The sequence below is a fragment of the Mirounga angustirostris genome, unplaced genomic scaffold (assembly GCF_029215605.1).
Source record: "Mirounga angustirostris isolate CCGP_5_RB_7025 unplaced genomic scaffold, mMirAng1.0.hap1 SCAF_7, whole genome shotgun sequence".
Lineage (NCBI taxonomy): Eukaryota > Metazoa > Chordata > Mammalia > Carnivora > Phocidae > Mirounga > Mirounga angustirostris.
In genome coordinates, this window is record NW_026991715.1 from 100,413,123 (window position 1) to 100,432,357 (window position 19,235).

Here is a 19,235-nt window from a genome sequence, read left to right on the forward strand (position 1 = left end):
GCAAAGGAAAAAAATGAGATAGAATTATATAAAAATTAAATCATCAACTGTCACACTCTAACACTGCGGTCAGAAAATGCCAAGAATGATTAAACATGTGAACTAAATGCTATTGTGATCATCTCTCAATTGTCCTCATCAACAAAAGAAAGTTATAACAGTCAAAATTTCATCTATGCTTAATACCAGGATATTATTAGTACTCAGATTTATAATATGTTGAATGTATTAAGAATGCACGTCATCCCAAATAGTGACAAAACAATTCCTGAAAGAAGGACATGTGATTAAAGGAAGCTTCCTAATTTGTTCCTATCCCCTAACTGCAATTCAATTGATATGTCAACCTGAGAATGACCATTATCTTCATATTTATCTGATGATGATAATTTTTAAAATATATAATAGAAATTAAACAAATGTTCACTAGACACAAAGGACTATTTTAAAGTTATACATTACTTCTCTAATTTTCATAATATTCTTACAACATCTCTAATGTAGTTAGTGTGACCATAATTTTATAAATGAGAAATATGAGGCTTAGAGAATTTATCTTTGTCAAAGTAACCAAGCTGGTGAGTCACTGAGCCATAATATGAACCCAGATCCCCCTTACTACAGATTAAAAATCAACCACCAAGTTGTACTGCCATCCATAGAATCATAAATACCTGATAGCTGTAGAAAGTCTTAGCAGCTGGAACCTTGGAAAACCACTTACTAGCTAAGCTGTTCTCTCTAAGCTTCATGTCATATATTTGCAATATAGGGTTAATATTAGTGCCTACAGTCTCTTAGGGCTAAGGTACTAATCCAGTAATACAATGCACAGAGTTTAATAGTTTAATTTCTGTTATACATGACCTTGAGTAAGTACGTATTAAAAAGACAGCTTTCATTATTATTCTTAGATTCATTTATCTGCATTTATAAAATTGAGTATCTTAGATTCATGTAGCATAGCAGAGCTTTCGAAGTATTTTCATACATAATGTATCCATACATATGTTATTTAACATTTCATGTTTTATTTAATTATGATAGGCTTAACATAGGTAATTTTATGTCTTAGAAATGACATAGAAATTTCAGGGGCTGAAACTCAGCTTTGCTGTTGGAAAAAAAAAATTGCAGAATACTCTCTTTTTTTTGCTAGGCTGGCTAGGTTTGGGATTCAGTTCTAAGTGTTTTGCTACTTAGTTTTAGTTACTGCATTTACTCACTTGAAATGCTTGGCTTTTTTTTCTGTATTTCTGTAGAATCAGCAACCTCTCTGTTTTTGTTCTTCTAACAACTGAATACATTTTGGACCTGATGTCATATGTACTCCCCACCCCCTCGCCCATACCCCATCAAGAATTTCTCCCAATCAGAATAAATACATACTTATCCTATTTTGGCTATGTACTTTCTTATCTCATTTGAGGAAAAGATCTCAATTTTATCAAAAACAGGAAACATCACCTGATTGTGTGTTTCTTGGAGTTACAATAGTGTTCTATAAGTATTCCTTCAATGTTAGGAATATTGCTTTGTCCACGGTAAGTTCTCAATTATTTTTTGCCAAAATTGTTGAACAGAATCTCAGTATCTACAAGCATGGGACTGTACAAAATGATATCCATGTTCATCAAGTGACTTGTAAAAAAGTGACAGCTTTTTTTGGCCTAAGCCATTGAGTGATTTTAGGAAAATTTTGGAAAATACAGAGAACATCAGAGTATTGTAACAGATACCCACATACCCATCTCTATTTTCTTACTTTCAGATGTGAGGGCGATCTGGCTGCGACATCTGTCACCCCATTGATCGCCAGGGTTGATTCGGCTGATCTGGCTGGCTAGGCGGGTGTCCCCTTCCTCCCTCACCGCTCCATGTGCGTTCCTCCCGAAGCTGCGCGCTCGGTCGAAGAGGACGACCTTCCCCGATAGAGGAGGACCGTTCTTCGGTCAAGGGTATACGAGTAGCTGCGCTCCCCTGCTAGAACCTCCAAACAAGCTCTATTTTCTTACTTTCCTTCATTCCTGAAAATCTATCACTCCTCTTCATGCATATTTTTCCAATTCAAGTTTTTTAATATTTCTTGAAATTTATATATTTGTACTCAATACACAGTATTGGATTGTGGATTTTATTATTTACATAGAGTGTTATACTGTATCTATTCACTTTTTCACTCTATTTTTGAAATTGGCCATGTTAATACATATAGATCTGGTTCACTTTAATTGTTACGAGTAATACATGACTTAAAGACATCACATGCTTCCCTATGATGGGACCAAAATGAACAATAATCAATAATGCTGAAACATATATTCTTGTACATGTCTCCTCCTAGTCCATATAGGTAAATATATCTCTATGATAGATAACCTTTATATGGGATTTCCAGATTGTGGAGTATGTTTTCAACTATATTGATGGCACATATTCCTTTTGCTCACACCCCATATTCAAAGAGTCAGAATAGCCTAACAGCTGTACCTTTGAAGGCAGTCGAGAAGGTGACCTCTTTTCATCACCACCACTGAATGTCTCTTTGGTCCAGTTTTCCTCTCTTGATAAGATACTGCAGTGGCCTCTAACTGGCCTCCCTGGATCTACCCTTCCCACTATAGGTTGTCTCCTACACAGGAGCCTCTGAGGTACTTTTGGATTTAATTCAGATCCTATTACTTTTGTGCTCAGAACCTTCGAAGGGCCCCATTTCATCCAGAATAAAAGATAAAAAGACCTTATAATGACTTACAAGTTGCAGACACAACACAGAAGGGTTTTTTGTTTCTTTCCTTTTCTGTTTTTTCCTTGCTCTACTTAGGTAGTGTAGACTGCTTGCACCTCCACCCCTATTCCTGGAAATGGGAGTCAGATTACTTCCTCTTCCTTTGGGGGTGGAGTATTCTGTGGGCCCCGTTTAAGCCGGGTTTGCTCTCCCCCTGGACCGCTAGCTTGGGGGAAGCAGGTGCTGACCTTGACTTCCTCTCCCTGCTCCTCCGGGCAACAAAGCCCAATCTACTTAGATAAGCAAATGCCTCAGAGAAGACAGTTAAATATTCCTGGGATCTGTTTACTGTTTTGGGTTCCTACTCTCCTTTAAGATTACAGTCAGTTTTGGGCTCCTGGGTGGCTCAGTTGGTTAAGCGACTGCCTTCGGCTCAGGTCATGATCCTGGAGTCCGGGGATGGAGTCCCATATCAGGCTCCTTGCTCAGCAGGGGGTCTGCTTCTCCCTCTGACCCTCCCCCCTCTCATGTGCTCTCTCTCTCTCTCTCAAATAAATAAATAAAATCTTAAAAAAAAAAAAGATTACAGTCAGTTTTGCACGGAGCACTGGGTGTTATACGCAAACAATGAATCATGGAACACTACATCAAACACTAATGATGTAATGTATGGTGATTAACATAACATTAAAAAAAAGATTACAGTCAGTTTTTCCCACCAATCCTGTCATGGCTCAGCCTCGTAAAGTGCTGTTTTGTTCTGTTTTTTGTTTTTGTTTTTATGATTTTATTTATTTATTTGACAGAAAGAAAGCACACAAGCGAGGGAGCAGGAGAGGGAGAAGCAGCTCCCTGCTAAGCAGGGAGCCGGATGTAGGACTCAATCCCAGGACCCTGGGATCGTGACCTGAGCCAAAGGCGGATGCTTAACTGACCAAGCCACCCAGGCGCCCCTGTTTTGTTTTGTTTTAATTCAGGAGGATTTGTGTCCTTGGTGACGAGCTCATATAAATTTCTTTATTGTTAAATTAACATAACATATAATACTTTAAACAATGATTAACTCTTTGATTCTCCAGAAAAGCAAGGCTCTCTTTAGCCTCCTTTTAAGAGAGAGAGTGTGAATCTATTTTGAACATAATTACTGAATGAGATGTCCTGCTTGTTAAATTATTATCCTTTATTGTGATTTTAGTTGTTTCTAGTCCTTCCAAAGGGAGTCAAAACTGAAGATGTTATGGAGTTATATAGCTATACATGGTAGAAATAAATGAAAAGTGCAAAATCTTGCCACTATTGGGACTGTGTGAATAGGCTGGAACACTCATGGCATCTGCTTGAATTTCTGATAGACTTGGAAATATAGTTAATTTAAGACAGAGCAACACAATGACAAAAATGTATGGTAGCAACATAAAGCTAACTGAACGAAATGAATGGTGAGAAATGAATTATCCACTTTTAGACTTTTGGTTTAGTTTTAAAGCTATAAACACAAAAATGTGAAAATATCCTTAATTCTTCACTACTAAAAAACAATACACAAAATAAAAATTACAGTTTTTTTCCTTGCCCTTCCAATTCTATTATCTAGAGGAAATACTTGTTAGAAACTTAGTACTTATTTCTGGATTCCTCTATGTATGTTTACATATACTTTTTACAAAACTGAGATCATGGTACATATCTAACCCACATATTGCTTTTTCTTCATCTTAAGTGATTATCATGGCAAATGCAAAATTTAAATAATGTTAAAACTGTGAATAGTAATACAGCCATACATTTGTATTGTACAATTAGAGTAAGATATATATTGGCACCAAGGAAAATTAATACCCACAGATAATATTATTATTTAAAAGCTGCTTTATAATTTCTTTTAAGATAACATTGCTTTTCTTTTCTTCTCAAAAAATATTTACTATAGAAAATATAGATGTTACTTATTCTTTCCCATTAATAGCACAAGAGCTATATTTATATTTTTGTAGTTTTCTGCCATAAACAATTTAGCAATGTGCATTCATTGAAAGATTTGCATATATCTTTAAAGATGTTCTAACCAATAATATTACTGTGTATGAAATGATCACTGTAAGGTTTTGCTACAATGTATTTATTGATCATGATGAAATCATCCCCACTCCCTTGCCTCAGGGACTGTTAAGACTGTTTAGAAGTGAGAAGTTAGAGCTATGCAGGGTGGATATGATTTTTGGACATTTGAAATGGGACTAGTTCAAACTGAGAAGCGTTGGTAAGAGTAAAACACACACTGGGTTGCAAAGACTTAGCATGAAAACAGGAATACGAAATAATCTTATCAATAATGTTATACTGCTTATATGTTGAAATTAAAACATTTTGATACATTAGACAAATTAAATATATTACTAAAATTAATCTCCTCTGTTTCTTTTTACTTTTGCAATGTGGCTACTTGAAAATTGGAAAGTTCTTTTGCAGTCCGTATTATATTACTATTGAACTGTGCTAGTCTATAGCCTTGGTTTTGGTTTGTTTTATTTCTTTGTATTAATATATTTCTCCCCTTTGATAAATGCAAAGTGAACAAAGAAGGGGGTGACTCACTAAACAAACTTACTCACCTAGTTGCAGCCAAGAGTTTTTCCAAGTGCTCAGGGAACCCACTGTAGATCCCAGAACCAGAAAAGTAGAAGCCTGCTTAGCTGGTGGAATAAATTCCCATCTTCCTTCACTTTATACCTATGTGATACTAAGGAACCAGCAAGTGGAACAGATATACAAAAGCTATGCAATTTGGAATTTCTGCACTTTACCTTTATGTAAAAAAGATGAATAACAAGTAAGAAAACACCAGTGCAATCGTCTAAATGTTTGTGTCCCTGTCAAATTCATATGTTGAAATCCTAACTTCCAGAGATAATGGTATTAGGAGGTGGGACTTATTAATTAATCTTCTTATAGAAGAAACCCAGAGATTCCCTTGCCCTTTCATTATGTGAGGACACAGCAAGAAAGCACAGGCTATGAACAAGGAAGAGGGGACTCACCAGTATATGATCATGCTGGCACCTTGATCTCGGACTTCCTGGCCTCCAGAACTGTGAGAAATAAATTTCTGTTGTTTATAAGCTACCCAGTCTCTGGTATTTTGTTATGGCAACCCAAACAGACTAGGATAACCAGCATTCATTAAAAGCAAAAACTGTTTTGGTGCTATGCATAAATTGAATATAGTTTTCTAACTACATGAATTCAAAGGTAGCACTGGAATTCCTTCTGAATCAAAGAAAGATCCCAAATAAATCTGATTCAGTTTTCATTACAGCATAGCTTACACTTTTCTAAATATTGAAAATTAATAATCCCAAGGAGTTGATATACAAAATTTCTTCAGAAAACAGAATATTCAGTTAATTAGTTTACCTTGTTCCCAAACATGCTGAATAAAAGGTATATTTCTGTCAATCAGAATATTTTAACATTTAGCTTTGGGTAGAAGCCGTGTGGGTTGAGGTGCACTAACAGATATGATAATCAAGGTATTTGAATCCTTAGCTGTAACTGGTTAGATGGCCTTTTACAAGTTGACTACCTTCTGGATCTTTCTGTTCCTCAGCTGTAAAAGTTAGGTTTGTATTAGAGCAGCTAAAATGCTGTCCTTTTATTTTAAAATGTTCTCTAATACAATTCTTAAAGAATTCTTAAAGAAATTCAACTAAGAATATAAATTGTAGAGAAGGAAAAAGATACAGGTAACAGTCAAGTCTCCTCATCCTGAGATGCTCCCAGGGAATTCTCAAGGATTCTAAAGAATTCTGTTTTGAGAGTTTTTTGTATTGAACTTGTCTGAGTGGCAGTGTGAGCTCTCTGAGTATCAAATGAAAGTTGAGCACTGAATGAAACATAGGTTATTTGCCATCCCTAACAGTAACATGTCTTTGAAGTTTATCACTTTAAATTATGACAAACCTGACTATTTTAAGTTTTGTCATTATAAATATCAAGAAAGGTATGTGCCCTCCCCTGCCCATCTTACTGTCATTTGCCCGCTGCTTATTCTAGGTCTCCATGCCCATCCCATAGATCTGCTGAAGGGACAACTTTTAGGCAACAGTGTTTGGCACACAACCCTTCATATTCAACCTAAGCTGAGTGGATCTGGAATAGATGTGACTCAAAGGCAACCAAATGACAGGTTGACCAGTGATTTATATTGTGACAGGATTCAGAAATGTGAACTGAGCCTCTCAACTTTATTCTCTGGGAAATGTGATGTAAGAATTGAGAAGAGAATGAAATGATTTCCAACGGGAAATATACGTGGAAAACGAATAAGTAGAAATGAGCTCTGAGGTGGGGTTGAGAATGTAGATTTGTTTAAAAACTGAACAGATCCGATGAAAAGACAGGAAGATTCCATAACAAAAACACTAACCTAAGCTGTGGTCAGTGTTATTTTTAGTAACTTTTTTTTGTTGTTCTATTCCATTCAAAACCAAAAATTCTTAACTAAATTATGCTTCACCAATTATGTTGTTCATTAATGATCACACTTTTACAAAACACTGTATATACACTGGATTTAACACTGCCTCTTACTGTCCTGTATGAGTTTGTCTGCATTTCTGTAAATTGGGGACAGTAAAAAGTTATCATGGGATTCCACTGGGAATCAAATAAAGTAATATAGGCAAAGAATCTTTTGACTGGTGGGTAAAGGGCTTTTAGAATATATTAATACCCAGTTCTCAACCAACCATGTTGTTAAATACCTAGCTTTTCACTGGGACACATTTTGCCATTGCCCTTTGACTTGACAAGGAAGGTAAGTTCTGAGTCTATAGAATGTGTGAAATAAGCTGCAAAAACAGACCACTACATTTTAAAAGATCATGAATTTTTAAAGAAATCAGGTGTTGGCTGAAACTGTTGTTTGTTTTTTTTTGCCTTCTTTATGACATGACAGCTGAAAATCCTCTAATGCAAATGAACTTCAACTACAACAAAATAAGTGCCATTACACTAAGCAGGATAACAATGCCTCTCTATGCCACCACATTCATCAGGTAACTTCTGATTGTGTCTAATAATTTCGTACCAAAAAAATCAGCATGTGATAGTCACAGAATATAACCAGAAATACAGCTTATACTAGACAAAAATTAATTCACAGGTTTTAGGGGTTCTACTGGTCAAAATAAATACATTAATAAATTATTTAAAGTAAGCTTTTATTGGTGCCCCCAAATCCTTTTTGACTGAAGGAGTGATGTTGATGTTGAGTCCTGCTTACTACAGTCATTATAAACATCCTTGAAACATTTATATGAAAGACCACCAGAGGAATCAGGTGTAATATAAAGAGTTAAACTATGACTGGGCACATCATAATGTAAAGCAGGCAGGGCCTTCAGGATGATGCTTTAGTGAATACTCTTAGGGACTGAAACAGTTTAGATGTAGCTGTTGATGCTAATATCCTTCATGTTCACAAAGTCAGAAAAGAAATTATTCCTTCCCTATATGAACTAGGGATTTCTTTTTTCTTTTATTTTTTAAAAACATTTAGTTGGCACAGGAAAATGCAAGGGAGAGAAATCGGGAATTGGTGCAGGTCTACAAAAAATGACATTATTAGATCTTTCTCACTCTCACTTTATCATTAGACTAGGGATGATTCATAAACATCCTCTTGAGATACCCACTTCCTTAAATAAAATGAATTTGGACTAAATGTGATTTGGGTGATAAAATAGTATTGAAATTAGAATCACACTTAGACTTATGTATTATTTCCAAGATGCCAAATAATCCAGATAGATGGGAGAGAAAAGGGAAATGAGTTCATCCTTACATATGAGATAAACTTCCAATAAATTACATTCAATAAGAAAGTAGAGAAACATGAGAATAATATAATAGAGCATACTAAAAATTCATCCAATTCCAAAAAGTGAAAGGGGAATATTTTCAAACTGCCTAAATGGTACATGCGCATCTTGCTTATTCTATGATCATGAAATGAATAAAATAAGACAAACACATGCCTTTTCCATTTCATTGTGTGCTTAATAAGCAGTGATCTGTCAGCGTCACTTTAAAAGTCTAGTTGAACAGACTGGATCCTTATCCTCCAAATGTTCACAGAGGGAGACAATCACTGACATGCTTAAGCTCCACCATATCCATCTTTCAAATGGATGTCACCTGGGAACAGTCTGTAAGGGGTAGGGGGGAGAATGCTTCTCTGAAGTGCCCACACCCCAGGTCATTCGCAACAGAGCTCAGGGATATCTACTCAATACAGTTAATGGTTGACTTACATTTAAAATATTTTTTATTACAAAACCATTCTTGAGAATTAAAAACCCAAATTCTGAATAAATACCAAATTCAATACCAAATCAATTAAGGTATAATCAAAGACTGAAATAACCTTAGGAGAAAGAGCAAAGTTAACAATAACATATGTGATCTAATGTACTTCTTTTTCATAAACATGTTTGTCCTCCAACCTTATTAACTTAATCATTGCTCTGGCATCCAACCTAACCCAAAGCACAATCTTTGAACGGTTCTCTGCAGGTGTTCGAGAGTGGCAGGCTGATGGCCACATGGGATATCACTAGGTGTTGGAATTCACAAACCAATTAAGATTAGTACAAGTTCACATCTCCCTATCTCCAAGGGTGCATTCTTTCTCATTTTGAAAGAATATCCATCTGTATTATTTAGCATCCTTAATATTAAAACAACAACAACAACAAACCCTGTACTTCTAAGAGTAGAGAAATATTTGATTGTGTTGTTGAAGTAAGAGTTTTGTTCCCCAGTTATATGACAATTTTTTGGTGGGGGGGATGAGTAACTAATTTTCTCTTTTGGAACCTTAAAAGACACAAAAATTAAGGTAAGAACTCAATATTAGATTTGAACCTGGCATGAAAACCCTTAAACTCAATGGTTACTTAAAATAAGACTGACTCTAAACGTTAACCAGGGACCTTGTGCAGGTTATTCCACTCCTTGCATAAATGTGCTATTAGTAACAAACTTTCTCTTAGGCTGGAGTGTTAATGTACTGATTCCTTTTCCTTATAGCATATTCCAGTTGTTCAGTTCACATGCATTATGAAGAATAATGAAAGCTTTATATATATATTTTTTGATCTGGGAAAATGTATATTACTTTACATCGCATTTGATTTCTCAAATGAATTACTATAGCCCTTTGAAAAAAATGTGAAAATACATCTTTGGAGTTCACCATGTTAGTCATGTCTTTTGGTGTTCTTTATTTTTATTTTTTGACAATAACAAAATTACCTAATGTCATTTCAAGTTCATCCTATTCCATTTACACATGTGCACAGAGCCAGGGTAATTCACTTACGTAGTTCAACATCTCCTTTGTTGCAGATGGTAAATGTGCAGATTTCTCCCTCAAGGAAAGAAACTCTTTCATAAAATAATTGCATATTCTGCTCATTTTTTCTCTTTACTGATGCTTTTGTATTGTTATTACACCCTGTCAGATTAGTAATTAGCATGCAGCCTCCATAGGACATAAATGCATTTTTCCTGCTTTCGTAAAAGCCCCGTTAGCGACTGATAGTATATAACAACTCTAGACGGCAAAGAAAGAGGAAATAAATAATACGACAGGAATAAATAAGTGGAGCATTAGGTTGGTGCACTTCTTTTGATCAAGGAGTTGAACTGCAATTGCCTCCTGAAGAATGTCCTGGAACCTAGAACAGGTGACTGTCTGCAGACCTTTGTAATTAATTTTTTCTCATTCCTATTTGAATAAGTAATTGAATTAACAGCCTTGGCCATAATCTGAAAGAGAAAACTGGCTGAGAAAGGAGCCTATCCTATTAAAAAGTATTCTGAAAAGGAAAAAAAAATAATGAAAGGTTAATTCACAGCTGTACCTTAAGTGGGGCCTAAGGATTGACAAGCCTAAAACAAAGTCGTTTTTGCCTACTAGCATCAGATTGAGATTATGTCCATTGAAAATGAAATTACAGGAGGGTTGAATAACACATAGTCATATTTGGGAGACACTTTAGTCTGCTTGGATATCTTCTTCAAAAGGAAAATAATTCAATGAGCAATAACCAAGGTGAAATGATTCTGTGAATTTCCTGTACTAAAACCATGGAACAAGACTGGTTACTTCATTTGTAGAGCCCACTACAAAATGAAAACGCAGGGCCACTTGTTCAAAATTAAATTTTCAAAATGGCAATAGCAGAGCTATAAACCAAGTAGGGGACCCATCTAAGTGTGGGGACCTAAAATATATGTGTCACACGCCCATGAAGCTGGCCTTGCTTCTGAAGGTTGACTCCACCGGTCTGACCTGAGGCTACGCTCAAACGAAGCCAGCACTGAAAGCAAGAACTCAAAGCACAATGGAGTTGCATCTCGATTCTGATCCTGACTCCACTGCCCAAGTGTGACCTCCAGCAAGTGATTCATCTAAACCTCAGTTTCTTCACCCCCAAAGCAGAGATCACAGTGCATAAAGAGCACCTTTCATAGTACCCACTATACAGTAGGTATTCCGTACACGCTACGTTCGTCTAACACAGCTTCAAACATCTAACATCTAACCATCAAACATCACAACTCATTGATTTTGAGTCAAGAAAGAAAACAATTTGCCCCTGGATATTTTTATGTCTTTTATTTGTCATCCTTACTGATGTCCTACTTAAATTTAGTGTAGTAACATAAAAGAGAACTACAGTTTAGTTAGCATTTGCATGTTTTTTTTAATCAAAATGTCCATTCACAATATAAGTTAAATCATACTGTACATCTTAAAATTATGCAGTGTTGTATGTCAATTACATCTCAATAAAACTAGAAAAAATAAATCCATAGAAGGCTAATAAAAGTTTCTTATTCTTTTCTATTTAATTAACATCATCTAATAACAACTACCTCCCAGGACTGTGTTAAGTAGCAAAATATGGTAAGTACCTAAATGAGCTATCTGAATTGTTGAGAAGAGTTCAGAAAGGAAATACTTGCCCCTGGACAAGATACTTATTTCATATTTTCAGTGTTAGTGGTGCTGACCATTATAATTACTAATAATCACAGTTATAGCTAAAATTATGACATGATATTGACCATTGATACAAAGCAAATGACCACATTTCTTTAATTCTAAAAAAAAAATCAATTGTAACATACAAAGCACAGACTAACAGCCTTTCGATAGAGAGAAAAATAATTAAAACACTACCACATTGTATATACATGTGAATTTAAGACCCAGTCTGGTTTCTAAAATATTGAAATATTTTATGTGCATACTAGTACTAAACATTTTATTCACATTATGATCTTATCACAAAAGTTTGCTCATTTATTTGCTCACTTAAGGGGATATATGTGTGTGTGTGTGTGTATCCTATATATAATGTAAAGTATATTAACATCCTCATGACTACAAAGTTAGAAATTATTCATTCCTTCATTAATTCATTCCACAAATATTTATTGAGCACTTATATGTGTCAGGCACTATTTTAGTCATTTGGATTAAAAAAAGTGAACTAACTAGACAAAAATATCTACCCCCATGGAGCTTATATTCTACAGGGTATGATTTTCATTAAGCAAAATAAATAAGTAAAATGTAAACTAAATAAGAAAATGCTAAGCACTATAGAGAAATGTATTTTTTAAAGGAAGATTTGGAATTTAGAAATTGATTTAAAATAGGTGGTCAAAGATTATATAATTTAGATTTCTTCCTTTGATATTCTAATACAAATGGTGACTCATTTGTACTAAGACCTAGATTGAACATAATCATGATTTTTTTTTGTTTGATTAGTATCTACTATGAGTCCTTCATGAGGCTAGGAATTTGGAAAAATTTTAACTACTAAGAAATAATGGTTCTACATTTTAAAATGTGGATTATCTACTTTGAGAATAAAGAAAAATGCATCTTAAAACATTATACAAGATATTTCATATTTTAAGTGTTGAATTATATGGTAGATACCTAAGTACAGACCATGTTGAGAGAAAAAGATGGATAATTCATATTAGATTCTGGAAGTCTCATCTCTTCCTAAAGTTAAGGATACATGTTGCAATTAGGTATGTGTGAGAGTGTGTGTGTGTGTGTCCCACCTAGTAAATATTGAGAATCACCAGGAATTGCTTGCCTTTTACTCCCAACACCTTTTCTGGGATGTGGGAATATATAGCATAATCAATAAAAGGCTGTAAGATGAACGGTGCTCTTTCAGTCCTTCAATCCGTCTCTCAAAGGGAAGGGGTGAGCTTTTATGAGGAAATGGTTCTTATTTTTAGGCAGATTGTAATTATATATGAAGATTTTGTTATTTCTATAAAACTATTCATACCCAGGTAAATCCATACCTACCTTCTTCCAAATTATTGGGTATATTATTCAAAATCTTTAATGACAGGAGCCTTTCTGTTAAGATTTTGCTAGAGATTATATTGTTTCTCATTGAAATGTACTGTAATGAATACATTATAATGGGACAGACCTGTAATTTAATCTTGGAGGAAAATAACTTCTAGAAAGAATACTAAATTATTATACATTTCAGGATGGTAGTGTAAGCAGGACAGTAGAGAGTAATAACTCTAATATCCATACCTTAAGGTTGAAAGTTCAGTATGAATTCTATTTTGTTTTATTGGCTTGTTACCAAAAACTACTTTATGTTCACTTGTACTAAATCTCCACATTTGGATACTATGATCTAATCATCTGTATCATCACTGACTGTGTTGAACCAGACACAAATTATTTTTTTTACCCCACATAACTCCAAGTTCTAATTGAAATTAGGCCACACTAATAAGATATCATAGTCACAGTAGCTCACATTCTTACAATTGTATTTCTAAAACTCAGGTAGAGTAAAAATACTATTTCAGTGAGAGGAATCTCATTAACTTTCAGTGAAATAGTAGGTCAGATTCTTGGTATTATATAGGTGAATAATATAACCTTGGAAATACAGAAATGGTTTAAATGATTCATAGCTATTACTTTTCATCCAGCAGATTTTTAAAGGATGTCATGATAAAACATATTTTTATAATGATAGGCTTGTTCATTAAATGGTATTTGCATGATTAAATAGATAAATTACAATAAATGAAGAGGATGACATTCTCATGAAAAAAAGCAAGAAGACAAAACATTGTTGTCTGTGTTTGAAATAATAAAGGTTCGAGTTCCTCACTTCTGAGTGAATACATGATAGGTTCTTTTGTCGCTCATTCATATACTAACTTACTTTCTCTCAGCCAGTCACTGTTTCAGGCTCTGGATTGTCAGGACAGAGCCATTAACAAAATGGTAAAAATCTTTGCTTTCCTACAGCTTACCTTCTAGTAGGAGAGACAGATCACAAATAAATAAATACATAAATTACTAAAATTTCAAATATTGGTTAAGTTTTATATAGAAAAATGGTAAGTATTATAAGTGGTAAGTATTATAAAGAGAAACAGAGTAAGAGAATGGGAGTGATAAAAGAGAAGGACTATTGCAGGGAGGGCGGTCAAGGAAGGCATTTCAATGGAAATAATGTATTGGCAGAAACCTGGGAGACACAACTTTGGAAACTATCTGAAGATCTGAGAAAAAGCCTCTAGGAGAAAGAACAAGTACAAAGATCCCTGGTCAGGAATGCACTTGATGCCTTTGAAAAGCAAGAAGATTAAGATGATGAACCTAGTGTCCAAGGAAGGAAAAGCAGGAGACAGGGTCAAAGAACTAGGCAGGGGTCAACTCAGGGAAATCCCTGTAGGCTGTGCTGAGGAGTTTGGGTTTCTTCCAAGTACGACAGCAAGAACTGATCAGTGTTGAACAGGATTCTGATGTGGTTTATATATAGTTTAAAAAAGAGCACCTAGTTTCTTCAGGGCAAGGACTGAAGAAGTGAGACAAGGTTGTTGCTGGACTATAGACAAATAATGAAATGGCACACATTGTGGTACTTAGGGTACTAACAGTCTAGGTGGTAAGATACAGTGCGTTATTGTGCTGCTTAGAAATCCCAGTGTGTGTTTCCCCATCAGAGGGAGGGAGATAAATTTGTTTGGTGACGCTGGTTATGTCCAAAGAAACGTACTTAAATGATATGGATGGAAAGAAACTATCATATTTCAAGGTTAATCACTGACCTACTTTTAGACAGTTACAAAACTCACAATTATTTGAGCATAGTCTTTACATAAGGTACTAAGAAGGGAAAAAAAAAGTCCAAGGAGGAATATTTTGAACGGTGGTCATTTATTTCTGTTGTCTGAGGAAAAGGAAGTAGACACATTATATAAATAGATAAGCAGAGATTAAGCTCCTAGATAGATCATTAAAAAAAGAAAAAGAAGGGCGCCTGGGTGGCTCAGTCGGTTGAGCGATTGCTTTCGGCTCAGGTCATGATCCCAGGGTCCTGGAATCGAGTCCCACATCGGGCTCCCTGCTCTGCGGGGAGCCTACTTTTCCCTCTCCCATTCCCCCTGCTTGTGTTCCCTCTCTTGCTGTGTCTCTCTCTGTCAAATAAATAAATAAAATCTTTTAAAAAAAAAAGAAAAAGAAAAAAGAGAAGCTTGCAATCACTGCCCTAGACTACGTATTTACTATCCCCTAAACAGCATCTATGTGCAATAATAATGGCATCAAAGTGATGGCTACATTTCTGAGTGTCAGTTACTAGACATTCTGTTAGGTGATTTGCTTTATCTCAATGACTCCTCTCCTCACTCTGTGATGTGGAGATTATTGTTACCCACGTTTCTAAAGTTGAGGACATTCAAGCACAGAATGTTTAAGTAAGCTGCCTACCTAAGAGTCACAGAGCCAGTAACTGGTAGAGTTGGGGATCAAGCCTAGATATGTTTGCTCTTCACCACTGTGTACTGCTATTGGTTAATTTAGTAAACCTACTTTCTCTTGAAAAGGTAAAAATAAGCAGCTGATGAAGACCTTGCCTGTTCCACCGGTTCTTCTGAAATACAGACAGCGTCTGTGTGGTAGCAAATTACAGCAGGGAGACAGCTTCCAGAACAAACACCTCCCGCTGCAGGACGTGTACTGACCATTTTCAAGTCAGTGAGTCAATACAACCACCAAGGACGTGAATACACCAAGTGGCAGCATAATTAATCCTTTGTACACAATCAATGAGGAATAGTAATGTTTCTTGGGAAATGGAATATAGTAGAATGAGCCTGAATTATCCCTGAGCACAGAGGTCGAGTCACCATTCAATGAATCCTCCCTGGAGGAGACTGTAACAAATACACGAAACCTCTCAAGGACAGCCAGGGTTGTAAATTGTGGGCTATAAAAATAATAATATAAATATTGTGCCAACATTTATAATTTATTTGCTGGACTCACAGGTGAGAAATAGGGGTTAGCTGGCAGGTCTAATTTGAACTAGTGTTGGCAAACCCATGCTGCATGCTAAATCATTGCCTCTGTGTTTTCTTTAGCTTAAAAATATATAATAAAGCTCAAACAAAGCTACTTCTTTCGGACAAATGAAGCTGTCTGATTTTTGCACAGATTTTTGCAATGTTACGTTATAAAGTTGCTGGAGTGCTAGTACATTGACAGTTTTTCTTCACTTGGAGTGGAAACTTTATGCAGTTAGAACATTAGGCGAAGGCATAAAAGCAAGAGAGAATTATTTTTAGAAACACACAAAATTGTATTGCTTGCTTTAATCTGGCTGAAACTTACACTGGAAACTCAAAATCAATAACCAAAGAATGCCGAAGCGTTGGTGGTATAGTGGTTAGCATAGCTGCCTTCCAATAACCAAAGAAGGACATTATTGTGACAAGAAGGGGTCATTAAAAGAACACAGAACTGAATAATTCAATAAGTTTTTATTCAATAAATGGAATAGTTTATATTAAAAAAAAATAAAGAACATAGATCTCCCATCCAAGTACTAACCAGGCCCAACCCTGCTTAGCTTCCGAGATCAGACGAGATCGGGCTCGTTCAGGGTGGTAAGAACATAGATCTCAAAACATAGATAGAACATAGATCTTTTAGCTGATTTCAGCTGTGTCTTAAACTAATAATCTTGGGCAAGTCACAGAATCTCCAAGGGCCTATAGAAAGCTTAAGCAGTGCTTGCTACTTCAGACTCATGAATAAAAAGTAAGATATGTCTAAGAGAAGGGCAGTATTGCTTTGTGTTCACTGATGCCCTCCAGTTCCCAGCTGGGCAGCATTAGTAAGCTTTTCAGTCTCTATGGACCTGAGTTACCCCATCTTGTCAATGAGGGCAATAAAACTCACCTTTGAGAGTTTTTTAAGGATTAATGAAAATGTTGTGATACATGTTAATTTCTGTGTACTCTGCCTTAGAGAAAGCAAGAACTTAATCATTGTTAGCATTGTACATTTTATGTAGATCATAAAAGGTAATATACCTTAAGTAAACATTTATTGAACAAAGGAATGAGTATGGTCAGAAGTTCCTTCTGTTTAGAAGTAGTTTGCTATAGTTTGTAAGTATGTACAAACTGATGGTACAATGAGTAAGGCACAAAAAGACAAATCTGCTATTTCTCTCTGATGATACTAGGCTAGTGTACACAGAAATGTTTGAGGACTACCTCATCAAATGCACACGCTTTTGTGAATTGTAACGTATGTGCCAAAACCAGACTCCACAAGCAAAGAGACAGAGCACTGGAAGGATAAGGGCTATTTGGAGACCTCCCAGAGTTAACGGATGATGAGATGAAAGGATGTGCTAGGGAATGGAGAGGGAGATGGGGGCAGCAGAAAAGGTAAGAAATGAAGTTTAACACTCATCTTTAAGTAATAAAAGCTTCCTGGAACACGGTGTTAAATAAATTAGAATTTATTTATTAATTTTTTAATTTTTGGAGGAAGAGTTCATTAAGTTTGAATGTAAAATAAAAAGTCACCAAGAAAACATTCTTCGCTTTGACTATCAATAATCATGTGTTTACTGTTTCAGTCCTAGACCAATTTAGTCTCTTATCTCATATAAAGCTCATGAAAGGCAGACCATCCTGTCCTGATAAAATGATCACAGAAGGCCTTTTGGGGAATATTAATCTGACATAGATGGGTCAGGTGGAGTGAACAGCTTGGAAGGAAAAGGGGAGATCCTTAAGGAAACAACTTCATTAGCCCGGTGGTTAAGTGGCAAAGTCCCCCTCAGCAAGCGTGATGACCTTACTGGAAATAAAATGAAACAGATGGTGTAGGGGGTGGGCTGGGGCAGCTAAATATTGCATGCATCTAGCAGGAACAGGCTTCCTCATTTTCTTTCATGATTAATTGAAAGGCATGTGATAACTTGAAATATGGATGGTGAATTGCAACCATCTCTGATATGATTATAGCTGTGTTATTACTGGTAGAGGGTGGTAACATTGCTGAATATCTAAAAGAAAGTCTTCAAAGTTGAAAATCTAAAAACTGTCTTATAGTTTTAATATACCAGAAGTCTTTCAATAATTAAATAACATCATATGTCTTCTATCTGGGGGTAAAAAATTGGTCCTGAGTATTCTCAGCGCACAAATGGTAATATTAGAAAATTAGTTCCATAGAAATAATCTCTTTTTGTCATATTTTGAAATAAAAATTAATCTCTAAAACAGTTAAGAGGCTACAAAAGACAGAGTCTTCCCTTTTTAAATGAATGTAAATTATGTATATATTTCAGCTTTGGGACATATATTTTAGGCCACGTGTGTCTCAGATCCTCTCCACTTTTTGAGTAGAGAATCCTGCTGGCAAATGAACAATAGAATGTTAGAGAAGGTTATAAGAGTTTAAACATCAGTTTGTCTGCATTTATCCAACTCTGTAATCTCTACTGGGATATATTAGATTTGTTTGTATTTTTTAAATCTCATTACAACTTTTTGAAAACAGGAAATTGCTTCTACTATGAAAGATCAATGTGCTCTTGATCTTGACTCCAGCATTTTCAACAATGGCTTATCTGTGCTGATGTGGTAATGGAGATCTGGAGGATATGAGAATGAGTTTGGGTTCTCTAAGAGGCTTTGAAAAAAAAAAGTCACTCAGCAGAAAAACCACAGCAGAAAAAACAACAATTATGAATTCTTAAACTTAATGATGCTTATCCAATTATATTGTTCAACTGCCCAAAGAAGCAAACTCTCAGATTCATATGTAATTTGTTGTAAAATTATTTTTTTGAGGGGGAGGGGGAAAGGAAGAGGGTTTATGAGATCAAGATGAACAGGTTTAATTTAGAGAAAACTGTATTATATCATGCCCTATAATTAGAAATGAAAAAAAGTCTTCAAGATTTGTCCCAAAAAATAAGCCAAACCATTTCAAAATGGAAATGATCCCAGAAATGTAAACCTAGGATTTTTTCATTTTGTTTCATCTTGGTCAGAAATAGCATGGGATCAATTAGATGAACTTTTGCTTCTCATTAGAGCCAGTTAACCTGCTCAC